Source organism: Coenobita brevimanus, chromosome 47, assembly GCF_032717465.1.
Source record: "Coenobita brevimanus isolate Jiangsu-jjx chromosome 47, ASM3271746v2, whole genome shotgun sequence".
Classification (NCBI taxonomy): domain Eukaryota; kingdom Metazoa; phylum Arthropoda; class Malacostraca; order Decapoda; family Coenobitidae; genus Coenobita; species Coenobita brevimanus.
In genome coordinates this window covers 12908684-12933093 of record NC_137000.1, presented here as the reverse complement: position 1 = coordinate 12933093, position 24410 = coordinate 12908684, and the positions used below count along the sequence as shown (strand labels likewise).

At 43.9% G+C, this 24410-nt stretch overlaps 1 protein-coding gene across 1 annotated transcript in view; it reads left to right on the top strand.

The window, feature by feature from the left end:
• Nucleotides 1-4387: 4387 nt before the first annotated feature.
• The window catches only part of LOC145399088 (esterase SG1-like), a 63101-nt gene continuing 43078 nt past the window's right edge, over nt 4388-24410 (top strand). Inside the window, exon 1 of the mRNA XM_080271839.1 lies at nt 4388-4418. The gene's annotated coding sequence lies outside the window, so the exon portion shown is untranslated. The remainder of the gene's footprint in view (nt 4419-24410) is intronic.

Sequence of the window (24410 nt, the reverse complement as noted above, 5' to 3'; positions counted from 1 at the left end):
CGAAGGGACGATACAGCCAATGTATCTCTACCAAGTTACTTAGGCTGTCTGGTAGAGATTGTATGTAGGGTGAGAAGTGCATGTAAGTGTAATTGTAGTGTTGCAGTGGCTTTGGATGTGTGTGTAGTCTGTGAACCAAGTGTAATCGGCCCGCGCAAGCTGAGTGGGTGCAAGCATACTTTATAGTAAGCGACACTGGTTCAACCACAGCACCCCTTGTGTCCGCTAATGCAGTACGTGCCCGGGTGAACACTCCCAAAGTTTATTACCCTGGCGGGGCGCGAACCCTGGTTCACTCGTGTACGAAACTCACACTCTACCATTGTACCACAGAGGCTCGATATATATATATATATATATATATATATATATATATATATATATATACATATATCTATATAATATATATATATATATATATATATATATATATATATATATATACTGTACATATATATATATATATATATATATTATATATATTCAAAAGTTCCAGTAATCTGAATGCTGTAGGATAATAAGTTACCTTACCTCCTAGTTCTCACTGTCGCCGTCGAAGTAGTCCCCTTGGGCATGTATACAGTGGTCTCAGCATTTTTTCCACGAGTCCATGCGTCCCTGGAAGGCTTCAGGCGTGATGGTCCTGAGCATCTCCTGCGATTCTGTCTGGATCTCCTTACTCGAGTCAATTCGACGCCCTTTCAGTCGTAAATTCAGCTTGGGAAACAGGAAAAAGTCGCAGCAGGCAAGGGTGGGTGGGGAATGACTACCGTGTTAGTGGAAGCCAGGAACTGCCGGACAACAATTGATGTGCGGGCGAGGGTGCTGTCATGATGCAGGACCCAGCCCTTGTTCTTCCAGTGCTCTGGACGTTTGCAGCGGATGTTCTCCCCCAGACGCTGCAAAACTTCACAGTAAAACTTTCTGCTGACAGATTGATCGAGTGGGACGAATTCCTTGTGAAGAATCCCTTGGATATCGAAAAAAATGATCAACATCGACTTGACATTGCTGCGAACTTAACGAGCTTTTTTCGGCCTTGGTGAATTGGGAGACTTCCATTGCAATGACTGCTGCCTTGTCATCAGTTAGAGATGAAGGTGGCGTCATCTCTGACCTGATTCTTGAGCTCCCTGCAAACTGCAACGCGATGCGCCTTCTGCTCGTCACTTAGCAGTCTTGGCACAAATTTTGCACCTCATGCCAAACACTACTGACAAAATGTGTTGCACCCTTACGTACGACAGTCCAACGATATCACAAACATCATGGATAGTTCGTCTATGATCTGCAAGGATAGCCTGACAAACATTTCCGACGTTTTCTGGTGTTGTTGCCGTTGACGGTCGTCCAGAACGGTCATCGTGTTCGATGGACGTTCGTCTTTCCTTGAACAGCTTGTACCAGAAAAATATTCTGCTTTGGGACATAGCATTGTCACCAAAGGCTTGCAGAAGCAACTGGTGAGTTTCTTGAGCCGTCTTCTTGATCATGAACCAGAACTTGATGCAGGTTTTTTGTTCCGTGAGGTCCGCCATTGCTAAACCGCCAAACCACCTACACACCTCGTTACATTAATAAGCGTAACTCAACTACACGTCCGCTTACAGACATGGCCGGGGACACACAGACGCACAAGGGGTGCTGACTCCTCCTAGCGGCAAAAGACAAAATTCCAAACGGTTGGCTCCCTCTTTTCAAATTACTGGAACTTTTGGGTAGCACACACACACACACACACACACACACACACACACACACACACACACACATATATATATATATATATATATATATATATATATATATATATATATATATTGTTACATAGCCTATGATTTCATCATCCTTTGTATAATTCTAAAGTACAGTATTCTGCATGTTTGATCACGATTCGCCTCGTGGCTTCCATAGTGACCAGGCTTGCGTGTTCTACCTCACTCCCCCCTTCTCCTCCTTATAGTAGAGTAAGTCGCTCTTTCTGTTATTCAGACAAGGACTGTCAACTCTTCCTCCCCTGTGCCTTCATTTCCGCGTCCTTCTTGCAAGTTGAATCAAGCTCTGCCGGCCCCCTATATAATGAGGTCAGTCTCTGCATTAATTGCCACTTAGATCTACTCCTTATTTTGTTCACATCTCTGTCCTCCCCTGTATAGTGTATTATTATTTTTGTGAGTGCTCAGGAAGTCTCCAGCCATCTATAGTAGGACTCGCGCACGTTTGCGGCTGTGGTGTGGCCCGCACCTGTGTACAGTGTTGCCACGTTTTCTATACCGTTATCTCTCTCTCTCTCTCTCTCTCTCTCTCTCTCTCTCTCCTGGCGGGAAATGTGAGCCACCCTGAGTACTTTTTATTCTTTTATAAGTTATTTATAATTGTGCTTTCATTTGTTAATTTGGTTTTGTTATATTTAGTGATGCCGACAATGCATTCAATGCATGCCCCTCTCCTGCCTCTCTCTCTCTCTCTCTTTCTCTGTAGGGAAGCTATCTGTCAAGGCCACCGACTGGGTGTGGAAGTGTTGCCGCTCGCGAGTGAATAATGTTTTTTTTTTTTTACTTCGGTATTGGCATATGCCTACTATTTTGTCCTACATATTAGCTTATGATTATAAATGTGATTATTCCTCGCCCTTAAAATTATGGTAAAAGCCAGTAAATGTGAGCATTTTTCCCAAGCAACACCTGTACAAGCTATTGTTGGGTATACGGAGGGGTACGTACTTTATTTTAGGCCAGCTGGGTGTGTAAGTGTTGCCACTCACAAGAATTACATGAATTATTTCTTTTACTTTGGATAATGGCATATTTCTTCTTTTTTCAGGCTCATTATCTTATATCCATAACTGTGATATTATTACCCACCCTAAAACTACACTAAAAACCATTGAAAGTGACTACAATATCTTTTAGCAACACTGTACAATATGTATGCCATGTTTCTGTGTTACTGTATAAATATTTTATGCATAATAAGATTACTGTTGATTCATCCATCAAAATACACAAGTGTAAGTTTTATTCATCTGAATTTATCGAATTTGTGATGCCTTGTACATAAATAGCTTCCGTTTCACATCGCAAGTTGGGGAAACGTGGCACCATTGTACACAGGTGCGGGCCACACCACAGCCGCAAACGGGCGCGAGTCCGACTATAGCTGCTGTATATTTTGAGTATAAGTGTTATTACCATTTTTCTTGTACTGTATAGCCTAAGGCGTTAATTCGTAGGCCTGGTAAGGTTTTGTGATTCAAGTAAAGTTTTTAATGTCAGCCAGTATTAATAATATTTTGTATCTGTAATAATATTATATCTTACTTTAACTGAGCATTATTCGGTTCACTCATTTATCAGGGCTGACTTAAATATGTTTTTGCTAAATTCGTGTTAATAGAGGCTATTGCAGTTAACCATATATTTAACCTGTTTTTGCCATTACATTATCCTTATGAGTCCTGAATGTTTAGTTGTTAGTTTGAGCATTAAACTTTAACTTGTAATTTTACCTAACTCTTTTGTTTTGAACCTGGAACTTTGCGGGACAGTAGTGATTTTAGTATTCTCACTTGAAGTGTTCATTATCTCTCTCTGTTCATTAACAATATATATATATATATATATATATATATATATATATATATATATATATATATATATATATATATATTATATATATATATATTGCAGAGACTTCACTTCACCGTGAAGATATGTATGCAAACTAACCACAGGAGAAATGAAAGGAGCGACAGTGAGTACTTTCGTATATTACATCTTCAGACAAAGTGAGACAGAAACGTAAAGGGTAGAGGTCTTTTATGCACACCCGCAGCAGGTAGTGGCGCACAGAACAATGGATGACCTGAATTTTTACCTGCGGCTTAACTTATGGTCACCTGCAGTAGGGCGTGGAACACAACAAAGGATGACCTGAATCTAAAAATGCACGTTACAAAGAAGGAGGGAGTAGGAATGGAGGAAAGGGGAGTGGGAGGGAGAGGGAAGGGGGAGGGGAGGAGGGGAAGGGGGAAGGGGAGGGGGGGAGGGAGGAGGGGATAAATACTGCTGCTTAACTTAAGACCTAGAGGATTAATGCTTGGTGTGTCCTTAATGAAGACTATATCTGGCCCTTCCATTTCGAAAAGTCTTTCCGGTACTGAATAAAATCGTCTAAAGATAACGAGAATAAAATGTAAAATGCGTCATCGGATTGAAAAGGTTGAAGAGAACGAAGAAGGGATAGGCATCAAGGAGTGTTAATGAATCCGAGTGGGTGTTTAATGAGGAATGAGTGTTGCTTATTCATACAGGTGAGCTGAAGCATCTGTTTTGCCCAGAGTGAGACGCTCAGTCTGCAGGTTGCTGCCGACCACAGCACTCTGTTACCATCCTATCCCCTGGGTCGACCCACCACAAGTAAGTTTACTGTACATACTTGATTACGTTTTGTACGTTTTGTTCATATATGTATGTAGTTACACAGAAGCCTATAAGTGTATGCCATTTTCTTTAAGTATATTCATGTAACATACGAGCATAATGGACGGCTACTGAGTGAAACTGACTCGAGACCTGTTACCCACATACGAGAACGCCAACCCCAGCTATATGGGCACGTGGCGCGTTTCCCTGGGGATGATCCTGCTCATAGGCTGATATCTGAAAGTCAACCCGGGGTGGAGACCAAGGGGAAGGCCGTAAAACTCAAGGCTGGAGCAAGTTTGTCGTCCCTGTCGGGAGATAACTTGGGGTGTGGGATGGGAGGGGGGGAAGTTGCTGCCGGGAGGCATGCAATGAGTGAAACTGGTCATCCCAAAACTAAATAAAAGTAAACATTGTAGGAAGCGTGTGAAAGCAACCTGCAGTAATGCTTAATGAAAATGCTTGCATCCTTTTTTTATCAGTACATTATAATCACTTTACTGCTATGTAGATTTTGTGTTACTCTTGCAACCTCCAGACGATTGTATTCAGCTTAGGATGACCCTGAAATAGTGAATGGGGTTATTGAAAGGGGTCATTGAAAGCTATGTTTAAATTCGTATAGTCTCTCCTCAGCTAAATATTATCGTCTGAGAGCAGCAAGATTAAGATAAAAACTACGTCATCGGAGTGAAAAGGTTAAGGAGGGTCTTGAAACAGCATAAATCATATAATGCACTTGGGAGAAAATGTACACAGAAACAGAGCTTATTCAACCTTCACTTACCTGTTTTCAGATACATTTTGGGGCATGTGTACAGCAGGAGTGAAGCGATGTTTACACTCTATAACCCCTAACATCATCATCATTATGCTAGAGTGTCAGCGTATTGTGAAAGCAGGCGTGTTCTTCCTGGTATAGGGGACTTTATAATTCTTTTTATCGATTTATTTTGCGTATTACATACTGCGTGCTGTTTATCTTTTAACGACGTGGTGCTGGAGAGGGACGCCTTCTTGTGATGGCATCAATATTACCGGTTGATTCCGTTGCCCGGTTACATCCAGTACTTGTCCTCCAACTCACTCCCTATTCGCCGAAAGGAGAATGGTGAACTGCAGCAGGAGGGCAACTTCATCCTGCATTTCACTGGGCTCACATTCAGTTAAGCTTGGGATTGCAACTACTACTACTACTGCTAATGATAATAATAATAGTAATAGTACTGAAAATAATTTTAATATAACAACGGCATAGTTTGCTTTACTAACATACAGTACAAGAGAATATTAAAGCGCAGTAAGGAAAATAAGTCCCTGAAAATATTGTTCTCAGGAGCCTCCAGCGTGATGGGGCATAGCCCACATATACAGTGGCGACTCGTGACTGATAACAACAACAGCCTGTGTCATGGTACAGTGTCGTTTGAAGAAAATTTACAATATGAGAAATACAATGAAAACCCATTCTCTACTATTGTGTGTTTCAGATGGTTCGACTTTTCCGCTATGTTTTCGTCAGACTTGGGAAGATACTTATTTCCCTGTCTGTACCTCAGTAGTTTTGACTCAGAATTGCTTTTGATAGTCATTGTTAAACCAGATGACTCTTCTTGAAGTCACTAGGAAAGAATGACTGGCCTTTATTATCGTTGTGGTTCAAGGCTTATCTGGATGTGAACCCGCTGGACTGCAGGTTGAAATTCATCTTGTCCTGCAGTCCACCCTCCTTTTTCCACGACTAGGGAGAGAGCTGAGGGACGTTTGTTTAACCGGGCAGCTGAGCCACCCAGTTATATCGGTGTCATCACGGGAAGAATCCATTTCCTTCAGTGAACTCGGGCCAAAACAGAGCAATAATAAGGAAGAAAAATAAAGTGCATAAGAAAATTACAAAAATTATAGTCTGAAAGAAACATTTTGAAACAGTCTATCTGTCAGTCTATTGCCAGACGCCTCAATCCCTTAAGGGGTGACCACAAACAAATCGTCTCCATGTCGCCCTGTCCAATGTCACTTCACTGCCTTGCTCCCGGGTCACACGCCCTTCTCTCATATGCTTCTCCACTCCATCCCTCCATCTCATCCTCGGCCTCCTCCTTCCTCTTCCCCCCTCCACCTCACTCGCATACACCCTCCTCATTAGTCTCTCGTTCTCCATCCACTCCACATGGCCAAACCACCTCAGTGTATTTCTCCTGACACTTTCTACCACATCCACATCAACATCGCAGAGCCTCTTCACTTCCTCATTTGTCTGTCTCTCCATGTAACTCCACATGCTCCACTCAAATAACTCATTTCCACTGCTCTGACTCTTGGCTTGTGTCGTTCCAACAAAGTCCATGCCTTGCTCTCATACGTTTGAGTTGGTATCACAATACTGTCATGCAATGACCTTTTTACTCCCATGCTCACTTCCCTGTTCCTTATCACTGCTTTCATAGAACCAGCAGCCTTTCTTCCCTATTGTACCCTTTCAAGCACTTCACCCTCTAAACTTCCATCCTTACTCATCACACTACCCAAGTACTTAAACGCACTCAACATATTATATCCCTCTCATCCAGGCTCACTGTACATTCAGTGACTTCACTTCTCTCGAAGACCATAGCTTTACTCATCCCTATATTCACCTTTAGATTCCGTTTCTTGCACTCCTGAACTCATTCACCAAGCCTTGCAGGTCCCTTTCATCTTCATTTAACAATACAGTATCATCTGCAAACAACTGCACAGGGAGATTCCAACCACTGCCTTCTCTTATTAGATTCGCACCAACATCCACTGCCCTACCTTGTATCTCTCTTACAACCCCATCCATATACAGACTGAACAACCATGGGGACATGACACATCCCAGTTTCATTCCAACATGCAGATAAAAAAATTCACGCACTGCAGCCTTAGCACCCTCTTCACGGCATTCAACAACTTCCCATTCACTCAATATATCCTTAATACTTCCTGCATTCCTTGTCCATCCACCCTGCCATATGCTTTCTCCAAATCCATGAAGGCCGCATACAACTTCTTTCACTTCTCCAAAAACTTTTCCACTAAAGACCTAAAAATGTACAGCTGAATTACACAACATCTTCCCTTCCTAAAACCTCCGTTCTTCTCCAACTAATTCCTCTTTTATTTCCCTAACTAGATCAATAAGTATCCTACCATATACTTTTCCTGTTGCACTAGGAAGACAACTGAACCTATGATTACCACGCACTTCTTTTTTCCGTTTTCCCTTATACAGGGGAATAAGTATATCTGACTTCCAATCCTCAGGGACTCTACCTTCCTCCCAGGCCAATCTCTACATCTTCCATATCCATTCTACTACCATCTCTCTCCCATGCTTCAGCATTTCACCACACACTGTACTTATGAAAATGTCCATCTATCTATCTATTGCCAGACGCCTTAATCCCTTACAGGGTGACCACAAACAAATCGCCTCCACGTCACCCTGTTCCCCATCATTTCACTGCCCTGCTCCCAGCTCACACCCCCCTCTCTCATATACCTCTCCCCTCCATCTCAAATTCGGTCTCCCCCCTCCCTCTCCCCCCCTCCAGCTCACTCACATACACTCTCCTCATCAGTCTCTCACTCTCCATCCTCTCCAAATGGCCAAACCACCTCAGTGTGTTCCTCCTAACGCTTCCTATCACATCCACATCCACTCCACAATGCTCCTTTATATCCTCATTTGTCAGCCTGTCTCTCCATGTGACTCTACAGGCTCCTCTTAAGTAACTCATTTCCACTGCTCTCACTCTTGACTACTGTCCTTCCAACAACGTCCAAGCTTCACTTCCGTACGTTAGAGTTGGTATCACAATACTATCATGTAGTAACTTTTTCACTTCCATGCTCACTTCACTGTTCCTTATCACTGCCTTCAAGGAACCAGCAACCTTTCTTCCTTGTACCCTTTCAAGCACTTCACTCTCATCACACTCCCCAAGTACTTAAACGTACTCACATTTTCCATTTCCACACCATCCAACCTCACTGTACATTCACTGACTTCACCTCTCTCAATGACCATCACTTTACTTTTCCCTACATTCACCTTTAGATTCCGTTTCATACACATTCTCCCAAACTCATCCACGCAGCCTTGCAGCTTCCCTTCGTCTTCACTTAACAACACAGTATCATCTGCAAACAATAGTACAGGGAGTTTCCAGACACTACCCTCTGTCACCAGGGCCACTCCACATCCACTGTCCTACCTTGTATCTCTTTTATTACCCCATCCATGTACAGATTGAACAGCCTTGGAGACATGAGACATCCTTGTTTCAACCCAACCTTCAAAGAGAAAAATTCCCTCAGTTCACCATCCACATGCACTGCAACCTTAGCACCATCATACATATTCTTTACAGCATTCAACAACTTCCCATCTACTCCATATATTCTTAATACATTCCACAATCCTTGTCTATCCACTCTGTCATATGCTTTCTCCAAATCCATGAATGCCACATACAACTTCTTTCCCTTCTCTAGAAACTTTTCCACTAAATATCTAAGAATGAATATGTGATTTACACAACCTCTTCCCTTCCTAAAGCCTCCCTGTTCTTCACCAACTAATTCCTCTGCTATTTCCCTAACTCTGTCAATAAGTATCCTACCATACACTTTTCCTATTACACTAAGAAGACAAATGCCCCTATGATTACCACACACTTCTTTTTCCCCTTTTCCTTTATACAATGGAATTATTATACCTGACTTCCAATCCTTCGGGACTCTGCCTTCCTCCCAGGCCAATCTGCACATCTTCCACATCCATTCTACTACTATCTCTCCCACATGCTTCAGCATTTCACCACAAACTCCATCAATTCCTGGGGCTTTCCCCAATTTGACTTTCTTCATTGCTTCCACAACTTCTCTCCTACTGATTTCTTTCTGTCTTCTCACCTCCCTCCTTCTCCCAGCCATTCCCCCAGCCACTTATACTCGCATTACTTCCATTCTCTATGTTCAACAATTCCTTAAGTTATTCTCTCCATCTGTTCACTTTTTGTTCCTTCTCCACTAGTAATCTACCATTTTTATATTTCACTCCCCTACTAACTTCACTGCCACCCTGTCTTACTACGTTTACCTATTTCCAGGACATTTTCTTACAGTCCCTCCACTTTACACTCAAATTCCTTCCAAATTCCTCATCCACTCTCTTCTTACTTTCTCTTACTAATCTTTTCACCTCTCTCTTTCTTTCTACATATAACTCTCTCTTTCGCCTCTCGACTTCTTTGACGCCCCTATTTCTCATTCATTCATTGTATGCTTTCTTCTTTTGTGCCATAGCCTGCCTCAGTTCTTCATTCCACCATGCTGTTCCTTGCACTCCCTTCCGTCTTCTCTTTCTTCCACACACCACATCACATGCTGCACATATTTCTTCTGTGAATATCCTGCACATACCTTCCACGTCCCCCACCTGCTCCAATTCATATTTACCCAATCGTTCCTCCACTTCTCTCTTATATTCTGACTATTTCTCATCCTCTTGTAACCTTTCCACTCTCCTTGCAACTACTCCTTCCTCCCGTCCTTCCCTTCTTCTATTTCTCCATCTTACTTGGGTCTTGATTCTGGCCACCACCAAGCAGTGGTCAGAAAGTCACCTTCCCCAACCTCTGTAAGCTCTTGCATCCATTACACATCTTCGCATCCTTTCATCCACCCACACATAATCAATCATTGCCTTCCGTTCATTCAGTTTACCACCCACCCGTCTCATCACTCGCCATGTATACCTGTGGATCATTTTGTGCCTGAAGAGGGTATTGGCTATCACCAACCCCCTTCTGGCACAAATATCCATTAACACACTGCCATTCTCATCTATCTCAGCAGGCACACCCCACTCATCAACTATTCCATCCACCTTCACATTCCCTACTTTACCATTCATTTCACCAATCAAACACACACTCTCATTCCTTCCAAAATTTTCCATGCACACTTCCACATTTGTCCAGAACTCTTCTCTCACTCTGCTTGCACGATCTTGTGTTGGCATATACATGCACACAATCTTCCACATTTGTATTCCAACTTTCAATCTTACTCACTCAATCCTCGAGCCAACTGATCCATACTCTCTTATGTTCTTCTTCCATCTTTTACTCACAACAATACACACTCCTTCTTTTGCCCTCTCATTCTCACCTACTCCTGCACATATACCCCATCCATACTCCAATTCTCTCACACTGTCTCCTCTCCATTTAGTTTCAGTTACTCCACATACATCCACTTTCGCACCCTCAAGCACCTGGACAATCTCTCTCTCATTCACCTCAACATTCGCACCCCTTATATTCCACGTCGCGATCTGTACCATGTCCTTTGTCCGGTCCTTGGTCGTCATCTTTTGGTCAGTCCGTGTCCGAGGCTACTTGTTCGTCTATTTGGTTAACTGTTTTCCGGGGAGGGGCACTAACCTTCCGCCAACCCTTTTAGTTGCTTCTTACGACAAGCAGGGATACTGAAGAGTATTCTTGAAAACCCCCCCTACCCCCTGGGGGTAATGAAAAAGTACAGAAGAAAAATCAAATGGAAACGCAGGAAAATCAGTTCAAAAGCAAAATACAGAAGAACAAGTTGAAAAGAGAAATACTGAAGAAAAAAAATGAAGAGGAATTTGCGAAAGGAAAACAATCCAAATAAAAGTCTAAGAAATGCTGAATTAGCCCATTACGTCCCGACCACTTTTGCACCTCCGACACCATCCAGTCCCGACCATTTTTGATTTTTTTTTTTTGGGCTAAAACCTCCGCTTTTGGTGAGAAACATCAAAAATTCATAGAGAAATCACTTGCCTGAGGTTTAAAATACTCGATACAGTTAGGAGTACCTCCTTACCTTACAGGGTTTTCTATCAGGCTGGCTGCAAAGAAAACGAGTTCTATGGGAGGGTAACTATTCCACACCACTCCCAAACGGTATTTATTTATTTATTTGGTACGAATTTATATGTAGTATGAGAGTATATTGGTTTTCAAACAGTAATATAGACATTATAAGCATTGTTTAACTCACTAACTCATCACCATTCCTGACCTTCTTTTGCAACATTACCTGATCATCATTTCTGACTGTTTCTTTCTCTAATGCTATGTAAACTTTGTCCTCCACATTGTCATCGACTGGGGAATCACTCTGGCCCTGAATGTCTTTATTGGCCAGGTCACTGGTAACAGGTGAATTGCCGAGACAATGGAGTGCGGGGGGGGGGAGGTTATGCGATGTAAGGCATTGTCCCTGCTTGGCATCTTGTAGAGGGATTGAGGAAGGTGTCCCGTGTATACTTACGAAAAATCGCGCGAAAATTGAAAATTGTGCAAATTAGGGACCTAGCAATTGCAAAATGTACCAGTACGTCAACAGGACTGGCAAATGCAAAATGTTGCAACGTACCCATACGTCGACGGGATGTCTCGGGTTAACGAAGCCCAAACGATAAAAACGGAGGAAAATAGTCGAAAAAAGATACGGAAGAAAAATAAAGCTCAAAAATAAGATGTGGAAGAAAAATAGTCCAGATGAAAAGCAGAAGAAAAAAGTAGAGAAATATGGAAGCAAATGGTACGGTAAATATAAGAAGTAATATCCCAAAAGAAAAACAGAAAAAATATCCCAGAAAAATATGTGGAAGGAAATAAAGTCCTAAAGAAGAATACTGAAGAAAAATAAGGTCTATGCGTATATTAGCCTTCCTCACTCCTTCTCCGGGTCGATACGTCTGGCCTTAATAATTCGGCTCCAGGCGTCACCGAAATTGCCGAAATCTCACCCTAGTGGCACCAGTGAGGAGGAGGTTTTAGTCTCTGTCTGTCTGTCTGTCTCGTTATGTGTGCGTGTGCATGTGTGTATATGTATTTGTGTGTACATATGTATATATGAATCTCTCTCTCTCTCTCTCTCTCTCTCGGGATAGCCTCTTCTTGGCCCGGAGCGAGGGTGCGAGTTTTCCCTTAACATAAGCAGAAGTGGGTGTGAATTCCAGTGATGGAAACGGGAGAGTGTGGGATAGAGGGAAGGAGAGAGAGGCAGGAGGGAAGGAGAGAGAGGCAGGAGGGAAGGAGAGGGTGGGAGGGAAGGGGGGGAGAGGAAGGAAGATAGAGATGGAAAGAAAAGAACAGAGGGACGAAAGGTGGAGAGGGAAATAAGGAAGGAGAGAGAGAGAGAGAGAGAGAGAGAGAGAGAGAGAGAGAGAGAGAGAGAGAGAGAGAGAGAGAGAGAGAGAGAGAGAGAGAGAAAGAAGGAAAAGTTCGAGATTTAAATGAGGAGGGAGAGAGAGAAACAATGGTAGAGGGAAATGAGGAAGAGAGGAAAATGTGAAGAGGGAAATGAAGGAGAGACGAAAAGGTGAAGCAGGAAATGAGGAGAGAGAGAAGAAAAGATGGTGTAGGGGAAGGGGAAAAAGAATAGATGGAGATAAGGAGGTGAAAAAAGGAAGTGTGATGAGGGAGAGAATGGCATGAATAAAATTGCGGTAGGAAATGTACAAAACATATGGGGAGAAATGTAGTAAGACGAAGAGGTATTTAGAGAAACGGCAGGAGGTGAGGTGAGAGTAGAGGAAGGTGAGGACACGTGAAGGAGAGACGAGGAGCAGGAAGAGGAAGAGGAATAGGTAGGAGGTGAGGTGAATAATGAGGAAGGTGAGAGCATGTATGAGGAAGAGAGAGGAATGGACGGGTAGATGAATGACATTTAAAAAAAAATACAGAGAGAGAGAAGTATGAAGGAGGAGCTGGGCTTGTCTGGAGAATTGAGGAAGAGGTGGGAGGGGAAGGTAGCATATTGTCAGGAGAGGGGAAGATGGGAGAGAGAAGGAGCATATGTACGGGAGAGGGGAAGATGGGAGAGGGAAGGAGCATATGTACGGGAGAGGGGAAGATGGGAGAGGGAAGGAGTATATGTACGGGATAGGGGAAGGTGGGAGAGGGAAGGAGCATATGTACGGGAGAGGGAAGGGAGGGTAAGTAGCATGTGAAGGAATAAAATAGGGGGTGCTGCAGTGAAAGGGAGTGAGATCTATACCTTCAACCCGAGTAATCATTTATATCTTATTCTTGCTTTCTCATGACGATTTTATTCCGTTGAGATATTTTCGGGGAAGACGGATTAGATACATTGATTTCTCCACCAGTAGGGTTATGAGTCTGAATAAAGTTTTCTGTCAGTGATAAGAATGAAGCAGAAATGTTCCTCTCACTGAAGGGATGAAAATGAGGAGACGGGATGAGGGATGAAGAGAGAGGTAAGAATGGATAGGGCCAGGAGCGGAGGGAGTAGCAAGTGGGAGAGGGAAGTGTATTGGAGGAAAATGGCAAGAAGGAGAGAGGTGTAGTGGAAGAGAAAGGCAGGAGGGAGGGAAGTGTACTGGAGAGGAATAGAAGGGAAATGTACTGGAGTATAAGGGAGAAGTATTGCAGGTGGGAAGGAAGTGTACTGGAGAAGAATTGCAGGAGGGAACGAGGTGTTGTGAAGGAAAATGGTAGGAGGGGAGGGAAGTATTTAGGAGGAAAATGGTGAGAGGCAAGGAGGTGCTTTGGAGGAGAATGGTAGGAGGGAGGGAGGTTATTAGGAGGCAAAAGGTGGAGATAGAAGGAAGGAAGATGTTTTAGATGTGCCTAAAGCAAAATTAAGGGACTCTATCATGAGGGTATAATGCTCAGTTTGTTAAGTGTTAGTTTGGCAGGTACAAAGAATTACCGTCTAACTAAAGTGTATTGCAGTAGACGCATGGTGGTCGAGAGGGTGAAAGAAGCGTGGGGGTCTAGTGGTCTGAAGTCTTGTCACAGTGATAGTGCTGTGGAGCAGCGCACGACTTTACTATGTCTGTACCGAGTTCAGCCTAAAGTTTCAACAAATCTCCTTTTCATGGTACTGTAAAGTGGCGCCTTCACGTGATGGTACCGATATAGCTGGGTGATGGAACTGTTCGGTTATACACACGTCCCTGGTGAGCTGCAAGAAGAGGGTAGCTTCAGCCTGCAGTACACTTGGTGCACGTTTTGCATGAAACTGGAGTTAGTTACTACAACTGTCACTACTGCTACAACAACAACTACTACTACTGCTACTACTACTACTACTACTGCTGCTGCTGCTGCTGCTGCTGCTGCTGCTACTGCTGCTGCTACTACTACTACTACTACTACTACTACTGCTGCTGCTGCTGCTGCTGCTGCTGCTGCTGCTGCTGCTACTAATACTACTACTACTACTACTGCTGCTGCTGCTGCTGCTGCTGCTACTACTACTACTACTACTACTACTACTACTACTGCTGCTGCTGCTACTACTACTGCTGCTACTACTACTACTACTACTACTACTACTGTGCATTAACACCTTGAATACGATGACGTCTCGTTTTTTAGTTAGCTCTAGCCACATTCAGACTTTATTTATCCTTGTATAAATTTCTCCTATCCACCCTTTGTACTCCACATATACAGTATTCCTCAGCAGTCCCATCTCCACTGCTCTTACTCTTGAGTTTTCATTTTCATGCCACACCATAGTCTCACATCCATGTATTAAAGTTGGCACTAACACTCCCTCGTGTAAGTCTATACCTGCTGCAACACTCAAGTCTCTGTTTCTTATCAAGGCCTTCATTGCACCAGCTACTTTTCTTCCTTGTGTCACTCTACTTTCAACTTCTTTTGCACATTTTCCTCTCTTTCCTATCGCTGTGCCCGGATATTTGAACTCTCTCTCCAAGTCCAGTCTCTCTCCATTCACTGTAACATCACACTGGGAGTCGCCTTCTCTCTCAGTAACCATCTTTTCTACACATACTTTCAAGGCACGACGCTCACAGACATCAGCAAAACCCTGCACTAGCCTTCCAAGTTCTTGTCTGGTACTTGTAAGCAGTACTGCATCATCAGCATACAACAAATTTGAGATTTTCCTTCCATCACCATTCGTTACCAGCGCCATCCCTCTCTCCATTACTGGTGTTTTTACTTCTCTCATCACCCCATCCATATATATGTTGAACAACCATGGGGACATCTCACAACCTCGTCGCACGCCCACACCGATCGTAAACCATTCACTTAATGCCTATTAACCCTTACACATGCGTCGCTACCATAATAAAAATTCTTGACAGCACCTAGCAGCTTACCATCTACACCATAATGCACAACACTTTCCACAATCCCTCTCTGTCTACTTTGTCGTATGCTTTTTCCAGATCCATGAATGCCATAAACACCTTATGGTCTTTCTCACAAGCCTTCTCTGCTATCTGTCTCACTGCAAATATTTGATCCACATCCTCTGCCACTCCAAAAGCCACCCTGTTCATCACTCACTAGATATATCTCTTACTTTCTCTCTATATAATAATCCTTCCATATACCTTCCCTACCACACTCAATAAACTTATGCCACGATAATTCTTGCACTCACTTCGCTCACCTTTATTTTTGTACAAGGCGTACAATCACAGCCTTTCTCCACTCCGCAGGCACAGTTTCACTCATCCATGCCTTCTAACATATCTCCAACAAGCACTTCATTCCACTCTCTCCACTACATGCATTTCAGCATACACTTCATCAACCCCAGTTGCTTTCCCATTTTTCAGCCGCTTCACAGCACTATTCACCTGTGCTAGTGTCACGTCTCCTGGCACTGCATTCCTTCACTGCTCATCCCCCAAACCAGTCGCTCTGCTCTCTCTATTCCCATTCATCAGACTTTCAAAATATTCTTTCCATCTGGTCCATCCTTCATCTCCATGGGTTAATAATCTACCACCTACATCCTTCACACCATCACATTTCTTTCCGCTTTCACTTCTACATTTCCGCACCTCTTTCCAGAATAACTTCCTATTTTCAGAGTAGTTCACATTCATTTTTCTTCCTAGATCATCATTTACCTCCTTATTCCTCTTCACTAGTCTCTTTACGTGCTTCTGTGGAGTGAGGAAGTCTGATGAATGTTGTGAGGAGAAGTGCATGATCAGGGATTGTGGCACCCTTTTTTTAAAGTGGCAGCATCCGGATTGACTCAATCGGATACGTTTATGTGAAGCTACAGAACGTGGTGAATGTTTTTGGCGTATCCGGTAGAGCCAGAATTCCGGGGGCTTGAATGATGAGTGAATGGAAGCGTGGCCCATTGGATTGGGCAGATTTGGGCTGTCTGGACATTGCTACTCCTCACCCCGCCCCTGGGTAGGAAAGGAGGTCCGGATGATGATGATGATGATGTATAAATTTCTCGATCTGGAGGGATTATTTATAGCCTCCATTAACCCCTTCAGTATAAGGCTTCTCCTCGAAGCGGAATAAAATCGTGTGTAAATAATAAAAATGAAAAAAAAAATCGCTATCAGACAGAAGAGATTAATCCCTTCAGTGCAACGGCGTCTCCTATAGTTTGCTCTTGCTGTCTCCAGGCATTTTTATTCAGGTCAAAGGAGACTTATCGACCTGAAGTAGTTAGATAAGACTTTCATAAATCCCTTCACTTCAAAATGCCTCTCTTAAGTTGTGTAAAAACGTCTTGTGATGGACTGAAGAAAATGCATTATACATGATCGAAATCGAGTGGTTAATTCAAAACTGCCAAGGTTTCTCATCATGTAATGCCGCCAGGGACAAATTTTGGTTTCCCATCCTTAAAAATACTTGCACACTGTAGCCTATTATACCTTAAGGGGCAATATTCAACTGGCACTTACCTTCTGTTCTCTTAATCGTTATCCTTAGTTTCATTATTGTACTTCTGCAAGCTTTCGAATGTCGCTATACATTCTAAATTGGGAAGCTAATTTTAGTAACCACAAGGTAGCAACATTGATACTTAAGGGTACATTAGGATTATGATAATATCAGATATCAGTACGTATGAGAGACATTGTTCAGTGACACTTCAAGTACCCGTATCACCTCTACTACTGCTACTGCTACTACTACTGCTGCTACTACTACTACTGCTGCTACTACTACTACTGCTGCTACTACTACTACTACTACTACTACTGCTGCTGCTGCTACTACTACTACTACTACTACTACTACTGCTACTACTGCTACTGCTACTACTACTGCTGCTGCTACTACTACTGCTGCTGCTACTACTACTACTACTACTACTACTGCTGCTGCTACTACTACTGCTGCTGCTACTACTACTGCTGCTGCTACTACTACTACTACTACTACTACTACTGCTACTACTACTACTACTACTACTACTATTACTACTACTGCTACTACTACTACTACTACTACTACTGCTGCTGCTACTACTACTACTACTACTACTACTACTGCTACTACTACTACTACTACTACTACTAATAATAATAATAATAATAATAATCTATCTATCTATCTATCTATAGCCCGACGCCCTAATCCCGCAAAGGGTGGCCCCAGACAAAACGCCTCCAAGTCACTGTCACCCATCATTTGACTACCCTCCCCCCAACTCACCCCCCCTCCCTCATATACCTCTCAACTCCATCCCTCCACATCATCCTCGGTCTACCCCTCCCTCTCCCTCCCTCCACCTCACCTATATACACCCTCTTAGTCAGTCTTTCATTCTCCATTCTCTCCACATGTCCAAACCACCTCAGTGTATTTCTCCTAATCTTCTCAACCACATCCACATCTACCCCACAACCTTCCTTCACTTCTTCATTCGTCAACCTGTCCCTCCACGTCACTCCACATGCTCCTCTCAAGTAACTCATTTCCACTGCTCTCACTCTTGACTTGTTCCCCTTTTGCAAGGTCCACGCCTCGCTTCCATACGTCAGGGTAGGGATCACAATACCATCATGCAGTGACTTCTTAACTTCCATACTCACCTCTCTATTTCTCATCACTGCTTTCAGTGTACCAACAACCTTCCTTCCCTGCTGTACCCTTTCACGTACTTCATCCCCCAAAGTTCCATCCTTACTCATCACACCACCCAAGTACTTGAATGCACTCACATTCTCCATATCCTCACCATCCAACCTCACTGCACACTCCGTGACTTCATTCCTCTCAAACATCATAACTTTACTTTTGTTTACATTAACTTTCAGCTTCCTCCTCCTACACACTGTCCCAAATTCATTCACCAAACCTTGCAACTCCCATTCATCTTCACTCAACAATACTGTATCATCAGCAAACAGCAACACCGGAAGCTTCCAAATCTCACCCTCATTCATTAGGGCCAGCCCCACATCCACTGCCCTACCTTGCACCTCCTTTACAACCCCATCCATATATATATTAAACAGCCATGGAGACATCACACACCCCTGTTTCAGTCCCACATTGAGATCAAAGAACTCACTCAGCTCACCATCCACTCGCACCGTAGCCCTAGCTCCCTCGTACATACTCTTCACAGCACTCAACAATTTCCCCTCCACTCCATATATTCTTAATACCTTCCACATACCTTGCCTATCTACTCTGTCATAAGCTTTCTCCAAGTCCATGAAGGCAGCATACACTTTCCTTCCCTTCTCTAGATACTTCTCCACTAAACATCTTAGAACAAATATCTGATCTACACACCCTTTTCCCTTCCTAAATCCCCCTTGTTCTTCTACAACTAGCTCCTCTGTCATATGCCTAACCCTATCAATGAGTATTCTATCATATATTTTACCAGTCACACTAAGAAGGCAAATACCCCTATGGTTACCACATACTTCTCTCTCCCCTTTTCCTTTGTACAGAGGAACAATTATACCTGATTTCCAGTCCTCTGGAACCGTTCCCTCTTCCCAAGCCAATCTACACAACTTCCATATCCACTCCACAACAATCTCACCCCCATACCTAAGCATTTCACCACACACTCCATCAATTCCTGGGGCCTTTCCCAGCTTAATCTTCTTCATCGCTTCCACTACTTCCGCCCCACTGATCTCTTCCTCCCTCCTCTCATCTCTTCTTCTCCCAGCCATTCCCCAACCACTTATACTCACACTGCTCTCACTCTCTACATTCAACAAATCCTCAAAGTGCTCCTTCCATCTCCTCAATTTCTCTCTCTTCTCCACCAACAATCTATTATTCTTATCTTTCACTCCCCTATTATTTCCCCTTTCACACTACCTTTCTTTCTTTACCTCCTTCCAAAACAATTTCTTACTCTCCCTCCATTTCACACTCAGATTCCTCCCAAACTCTTCATCCACTTTCTTCTTACCCTCTTTCACCAGTCTCTTAACCTCCCTTCTCCTGCTCACATATACCTCTCTCTTCTCTCTCTCATCTTCTCCCCTACCTCTACTTGCTAACCATTCACCATATGCCTTCTTCTTTTGTTCCTCAGCTCGTTTTACCTCATCATTCCACCATGCTGTCCCTTGCACACCCTTGCATCTCCTCCTCACTCCACAAACCGCCTCACACGCTGCGCCTATCTCTTCCGTGAATATCTTACAATAATAATAATAATAATAATAATGATAATAATAATAATAATGATAATAATAAATCATAATTGTAATAGTATCTGCTAGAGCTACAGGTACCGGTCTTGTGGGTTACCAGCTCTCCACTGTTGACTTCTAAGGCCCCTCCTGCCCCACTTCCCTCCTAGCGAGCATCACACACACCACATACACCAAAGTTTGCCTATGTATGTGAACAAAGCGAGAGTATTCTGTTCTTGTCCTTTATTAACTTGTAGCAATACCTTCATTGTTCAAACTCCAGCGTTAAGCATATATCTACAAACAAAATGATATACATAAACCATTATTATTTTGTTTTCCTAAGAAAATGATCGGACAATGAAAATTTTCTGTTTTGCCTCGCCATGACAGGCCACTGAACAAGAAACAGTAGTTCACATAAGCTCAGTAATGGATGAGTATTACATGAAAATTTTCAGTTATATAATGCTTTTTCAGCACAACTTTTACTAGAATGCTGTAAATATTGGACAGATATGACAAATGAGGAAAGAGTTGTAAGGGTGATGAGGAGGAGGTGCTCAAGAACTCTGCCTGAGAGACATTTTCATTTGGCTAAATCCCCTAACATCTCTATATTGATCCAGTCCCCCCTCCACCCACCAACTGTGTCCTCCACCCACTATGTCCCCCAACCACTGTTTCCCCCACCCACTGTCTCTCCTCCACCCACTGTCTCTCCCCCACACAATGTCTGTCTCCCACACAATGTCTGTCCCTTACTCACTGTCTTTCATCCACCAATTGTCTTTCCCTCACCCACTGTCTTTGCCCCACCCACTACCCGTTCCCATACCCACGTATGTTCCCTACACCCACTGTCTATTCCCATACCCACTGTCTGTTTCCACACCCACTATTTGTTCCCATACCACTGTCTGTTCCCATACCCACTGTCTGTTCCCATACCACTGTCTGTTCCCATACCCACTGTCTGTTTCCACACCCACTATTTGTTCCCATACCACTGTCTGTTCCCATACCACTGTCTGTTCCCATACCCACTGTCTGTTCCCATACCCACTGTCTGTTCCCATACCACTGTCTTTTCCCATACCACTGTCTGTTCCCATACCCACTGTCTGTTCCCATACCACTGTCTGTTCCCATACCACTGTCTGTTTCCATACCACTGTCTGTTCCCACACCCACTGTCTGTCTCCCATTCACTCTCTTTCCTCAAGCCACTGTTATTCCCCACCAACAGCAGTCCCCTCCCCCTGTTCTCCATCCACTGTTCCCCACCCACCCTTCCATGGACACACTCTCACACCACTACTACACCGTCGCACACCCACATCATCACTCTCTCACCATCATACATTCAGTACATCTCTACACCTCACCACCACACACACAAAAAAACTACAGCCATGACACAGAATCTTCACACAGCAACATCACAGCTCCAGCATAGTGTACAATAAATGCATTTTTGCACCACATCATAACACATTACCTTCATCACCAAATTTCACACCACACACACACACAGACTATAATATAATCACACCAACATACCACAAAATCTCCACACAGGAATGCCACATCACAGCACCTTCTCATAACTCATAACTGTTCATTGATCACATTTCTACAGCACACTTCATGCAACAGTATCACACTCTCACACCACAGAATCTCAACACGGCAACATCAAAATCACTTTCCAACGTCACATATCCAGCACATCTTTACGCTACATCACTACAGTCTCACTTCAGAACTACCTCGGTACAGCAACATAAAGCATCACACACCTACATATTTACCACAGTCACCAGTCAGTTATCTCTTACACCGCTGAGCACCATACTACATTCCAGCACCATTGCCTCTTATATAACACTAACTCTCACGCCACACCACAGCCTAATATTTCATCACTCAACCAAACCACCAGACTATTACAGTACCCGCACGCCACACTACAACTAAACCCTGTCATCACCTAACCACGACACCTGACCCTCTTGCATCATAACACCCTCACTACACCACCAAGCCCGTTCACCATCCCGCCAAACGACTTTAACACCACATCACCTCACGTCATACCACACTACCCTCACGCCACACCACAAACACACCCTTTGACCACTAAATCCCATCATTGTCATACATTTCCTAACCAGCATCCAGCCACAATACACCCACACCCTTCCACCAACACACCAATTCATCACAATTCCCAGACTCCACCACCACCACCATCTAACCACCACTCCACATCACCACATTCTCTTATTTCACAGCCCACCCAACCACCATCCCACCACAACGCCATAGAACCATACCTCTCACTAGCATCCTACCACAGCCACTTACCACGACTCACCTACGCCACAAAGACATCACACACTCTTACCAGACACGCCACTCACATGTCTTACAACTTTTCACCACAACACCGCACATCTCACCATTACACCACCACATCTCTCCACAACCACAACTCTCCACAATTCTCCACCACAACACCGCACATCTCACCATTACACCACCACATCTCTCCACAACCACACCTCTCCACAACCACATCTCTCCACAGCCACACCTCTCCACAGCCACACCTCTCCACAACCACCACATCTTACCACAGTCACACCACTAGCACACTGTTATACTAGTACTTCTCCACCAGAACCACAACACCCTGTCATCAATTCCACCACATCACACTACTCATCCTTACAAAAAAATAGCGTTACATCCCCCTACCACAGCCACGCCACAAATACTTCCTCTTACACCTTTCCACCACCACACCTCTCACCACCTCGCTACCACACCGAGGCCGGGCAGCAAAGCATGTTAATTCCGTCGTCAAATTGCATCTCCCGGACTTATGATGATTATGAGAGAGAGAGAGAGAGAGAGAGAGAGAGAGAGAGAGAGAGAGAGAGAGAGAGAGAGAGAGAGAGAGAGAGGCAGGAAGAGAAGAGGCAGGAAGCGAAGAGGAAGGAGGGAAGGGAGAGACAGGGGGAAGGGGGAGGCAGGGAAAAGCAGCAGGAGGCAGAGGAAGAGAGAGAGAAGGTAGGAGATGAGGGAAAAGGGAAGCTGTGAGGGAAAGGTAGAGGAGTGAGGGGATGTAGGGAAGGCAATGGGTTAGGAGAAAGGCAAAGGGTAAAGGAGTAAGTAGAGGGTAGCGGTTGAGGGGGAAAGCAGGAGGTATGGGGAATGCAGGAGGTGATGGTGAGGGAAAGCAGGTGGTGATGATGAGGGGAAGGCAGGAGGTGATGACGTAGGGAAGGCAGGAGGTGATGACGTAGGGAAGGCAGGAGGTGATGATGAGGGAAGGGTAGGAGATTGTGATGAAGGAAAAATAATAATGATGAGGGGAAGGCAGGTGGTGATGATGGAGGTAGCAGGAGATGATGATGAGGGGAAGGCTGATGATGATGATGAGGGGAAGGCAGGAGGTGATGATGAGGGGAAGGCAGGGGTGAGAGGAAGGTAGGTGATTAGGTGATGGTGGGGGATGAGGGGTTAGTGGAAGACAGGGGATTAGGGGAAGACAGGGGGAAACGGGAAGACAGGGGTGAGGGTGAGACAGAGTGAGGGAAAGGCAGGGGGAGAGAGGGTGTGAGGAAGGTAGGGGGTGAGGTAGGAGAGGCATGGATGATCAAGAGAGTGTGGGCTAATGAAGAGGGTCAAATCAGAGTGGTCTGGCTCTGAGAGGATCAACAAAGGATCCAAAGAAGGGGTGAGTGGGGTGTTGGACATGGGGCAGGGGAAGGGAGGACAAAGACGTGTTGTAAGGGAAGGATAGTGATCATTTTAGAAAAAGGAGAAAAATGGAAACAGAGTTAAAAAAGGAAAAGGCATGGAGGAATACTTATAAAAGAGGTACTGAGGTAGATTCATTGCAGAGAGGTATGAAGGGAGGGCATTCAGAGATAAGCACACGCTGGTTTACAAAAGAGAGAGAGGTATGGAAGCAAGTTGATAAGAGAATGGGATGGAGGAAAGTTTATAAAAAAGAGATATGGAGGTAGGCTTCGAAAAGGGATAGGAATGGAGTTGGTTGTGAAATGGGATGGGAATGGGGAAAATTCAACAGTGGAAGGGGAATGAGGTTGGTTTGGAAATGCGAGCTGATGGAAGCCATGCTTAAAAATGGGAGGGGAATGAAGTTGGTTTAGCAGTGAGAGAGAATGGAGACATGTTTGGAAATGGGAGCAGAGTGTAGTAGGTTTACAAATGGGAGAGGAATGGAGTAGTTTACCAAATGGGAGGGGAATGGAGTAGGTTTACAAGTGGACCAAAGTACTGGAGTTTTTCGATAGCGGATGTGCTATTGATGACAGCAGGAACTCTGTCTCCTATGAACCACTTTCAGTAAAATCGTCTTGCTTTATCTGGATTAGAATCTTCGAGTTGTCCGACAATGAGAGATTAATCTACTATACGTTAGTTCTTTCTCAACCAATAGAAACTTCCCACAATTTTTTTCACAATTCACCCATTCCCGG